The sequence below is a fragment of the Strigops habroptila genome, chromosome 15 (genome assembly GCF_004027225.2).
Source record: "Strigops habroptila isolate Jane chromosome 15, bStrHab1.2.pri, whole genome shotgun sequence".
In the NCBI taxonomy this organism is placed as follows: domain Eukaryota; kingdom Metazoa; phylum Chordata; class Aves; order Psittaciformes; family Psittacidae; genus Strigops; species Strigops habroptila.
In genome coordinates, this window is record NC_044291.2 from 5431234 (window position 1) to 5435063 (window position 3830).

The window sequence follows — 3830 nt, forward strand, 5'->3', positions numbered from 1 at the left end:
GCCCCGCGCTGCGGGATGGGGATGGGGGAGTGTGAAGGGGGGGGCGCCGGCACGGCCCCGCTCCACGAATCGGGGGTATTCCTGGTGGGGGGAGGATCCCAGACACACACACACACACACACACACACACACACACACACACCCCTGCTCCACTGGGAGAAACGGGAGGAAAATGTCGGGAAGCGGGAAGCGTGGGGGGGTGATGGGTGGTAGGGCCCCGCTGCTGAGGGGTGTCCTTCCGGGGGGGTTTGGGGGGCAAGACGAGGGGGAGAGGGGAGGTGGTGGTGGGAGCACGCAGCCCGAAGCAGCGCTAAGCTCAGGGCCTGGGGATGGGGTGACCTTGGTGAGACACCATCACCTTCAGCTGGAGGAGAAGCATCTTCCAAGTGCTGGCAACCCCCAGCTTGAAAGCAGGTCTGTGCTGTGCACCCCAGGGTCCTCAGGTACCCTATAAGCCTTGGTTCACTCTGCAACACAGACCAATCCCTTCCAAAACCCCACAGATTGAACCCACGGCAGGTTTGTGGCACAGCTGGGAAACCATATAAGTGCTAAAAGCAGCGGCACTCGGCTCTTTTCCACCTCAAAACCATGCAGGGCTTTCTGCCTCTACAAAAGCTCTCTGTCTGTGTGCACACATTCATTAGCTGTACCGATGCACATGATAAATATAGTTTTCTTCCCGCCTGTGTTGCAATGAAGGCCCCACTAGAGCTGCCCAGGCATGCCTAGACTTCTGTGGTGGAAACCAAGGAGGGAAAAAAGCCTCTGCTTGGATACAGTCAAACCTGTCTGTACGGCTGCAGAGAGCCCAACACAGAACACTCGGGGCTCGGCAAAGGAGCAATGATTCAACCCTGATTTCTACCAGCAAACAGTTGCCTGATGCTCACTACTCCAGGGACACATTCCCCAGGTGGATGCTTCTAAAATGCACCCTCCTGTTTAACCCATCCTGCCACAAATGAGCTCATTAAGGCAGAAGAGTATAAACCACCCCATCAGCACCCAGCACCCGTTGTCCCCTGGGGTGTGCTGGTGCTGGACACGGGATTTGCAGCACAATCGAGGCTCCTGCCTTCCCTCCAGCATCCCTCCTGGTCACCACCAACATTTGCATGGCTTTTAGGGATGAAAGCCTCAGCAGATTCCAGTTTGGGCCCCAAATCTGCTGCAAAAGGCCTCGTGCAGCCCCTTCGTTTGCTGTCAATTAGCAAAATACCAGGTTTTTGCAGTATTTCCCTTCATCCCTGGGCTGTAGCCACGTTGCATCCATACCTGGCTAGAGGATCAGCAAGGTCCCAAACCCGCCCCACGCAGCACAGGCATTTTAACACAAGCTCTGCTGCTGCAAAACTGATGCTAAAGGGATTTAATTCTATTTTAAAACCCTACCCTGCCTCCACCACAGGGAACGCTGAAGAGAGAGCTCAGATCACACAGATGAGAGGAGAAAAGTAATCGGAAACTGTGCAAGCCAGTCACTTTCTCTCCCTAATTATTAGCTTTAACCCTATTATTGTTTAAATAACACCACTTGTGGCATTCTCTGGGATGCAGTGACATTTCTACAGCCAGAGCAGCACAGCCCCAGCCCGGAAAGACTCTGAGGGCTGACGGGATTGAAATGTGAACAGTGTCTGGGGCATGAAACACTCCCATCCAGCTGAATGCGGTCAGCGCGCCAGCGAAGGAGCTGGGTTGTTTGCTCAGAGAGGAAAATCCAGCACAGGGCCAGCCCCTCAGAGCAGCTTTGCTTTGCAGATGCCCCTGAGTCTCCTTTCCAAGGCAGACCTCAGCAGCATGGGCTGTGCTCTCATCTCCCCACCACCAGTGACTGCAGCAGAAGCTCCTGGGCTGGCTGTTTAATGAAGCAACTGCATGTGCATCCGCTGCCTGTTCACCATATTGCAACGTGCTGCCATGGAAATGATGGTTCCCTGGGAGATGTTGGCTGTTGTTGCTGTGGTCGGAGCAGGGTCGTGCTCATAGGGAAGCCGGTACCTCTCCCACCACGCCAGTGCCGGAGGTTGGGATGGGATCTGAGGATGCTCCACGCTCTGACTGTAAAAGCTGGGAGCTGTGTGGGCTGCTCTGTGTCTGCAGCTTTTCCTTCCTCGGGTATTTACTTCAAAGTGTTTAATAAACCCACTGAGCTCCTTTTCCCCAGGACACAGCGAGTCTGCCAGGCTCAGCCACGCAGCCTTTTGTTCCACGTGGGCTCGCTGTGCTGCGTGCGCTGGAGCAGCAGCCTCAGACACCATCACAGGGGTTTTCCCCAACGCATCCTCATTGATGTGTCAGGATTCCAGTCACCTCCTGGGAATAGCACTGCATCCAAGCAGCGAGGTTCAGTCCCCCTGCTCTAGTGTACTCCCTCTCTGTGCTTCGTTGCAAAAGGTCTTTTCTTTCCCGCTTCCTTGCCCTCACTGATGTGCTCGGACCTGACACGGCAGTGGTATAACAGCCTAAGCACTGCAGCCTCCAGAGCCCCACCGCAGCGTACCTAGAGCCATGAGCAGTGCTGGAAATTGGGAATGGGGCAGCATTCAGTATCCCACACTTGCACTCTTGGATGCGCACTGATGCAGGAGCTGCCCCAGGAAGGGGAGGAGAAATACCACATCCCAGCTCAGCCCATCCTCTGCCTCTCTCCTCCCCTTCCCAGGGCTGGATGAGGCTCCAAACAGGGTCCACTCATGCTTCAGGCTTCCCCAACCCTTTAGTGCATCACTAAACCCACTCATCCATCCCTCTGTTACTGCCATCTCTGGGGCCAGTGTTACCCCAGACTTGTGAACATGCCCCTTCCACATCCACCCACCCCCAAAAGCAGATCGAGAAGGTGCTCCAAAACCAGCCGAGCACAGGAACAAGGAATCTGCTACTGGAGACAGCAGTGGTGAAGGCAAACAGCCTTTGCCTGGCAGTAAGCTCACAGAGCAGAGCACGCACAGCCCACACTTTGTGTTTTTTCCATGAAAAAGCCAAGATTTGCCAAGAGCTTTCTTGTGCCAAAGCAGGGAGTTGGGCAGCAGAGGAGTGGTGAAGCTTAGGATAGTGAAGGAACGCACACACACGAGATTAATTATATCAACTACAAAAATAGTTGCTATTTTAAGGTTAATGCTTAAGTGAACTGACTCAGAAGAAGAGCCAAAGGAATTATTGGCATCGGTGCTGGCTGCTCCACCAGACAAGCTGTGGTCACTGCTGGCACGAAGAGCCACCAAAAGAGTTGCTTTTCAAAGGGCTTTGGAAAAAGAAATGCCATTAGAATGAGTTCAACATCCTGGTGCCACAGCCACAAATGGGGAATGCAGGAATGCATCAGCCAGTGCCAGGGACATCCTCACCCGGACCTCAGCTCCCCAGGCATCAACCCTAATCTCAGATTACAACATACATACGTGTATGGTTTCAATGTGGGAAGCTTTAAATAGGACTCCACAGGTTTGAGCTCATCATCCGGGGTGTTCCTGAAGCTCTTTTAAGCTTGACAAGACATGAGCACTGCTGCTCTTGCTTTGCCCCTGGGTTCACCGCGGGCCACAGCAAGCACCAAGCGCTCGCAGTTACTGCTGTAACCATGTTGATAGCTGAGCTATATGCCACTAAATAAGAAAGCCCTCAGAAATCAAGATTTATAACCCAAAACACTCTGAGACTCAAACTCTAGCAGCCCCACTGGCTCTCACTGTTATAAATTCATCTCATATAACACAGCATCTTAGTGCCAATACACGATAGAGAAAGGGCAACAGAATAAAACATACCAGGTTTTTGGGTATGGGTGATGGTGCCCTGCAGGCTTTTGCCCCAGAACCATT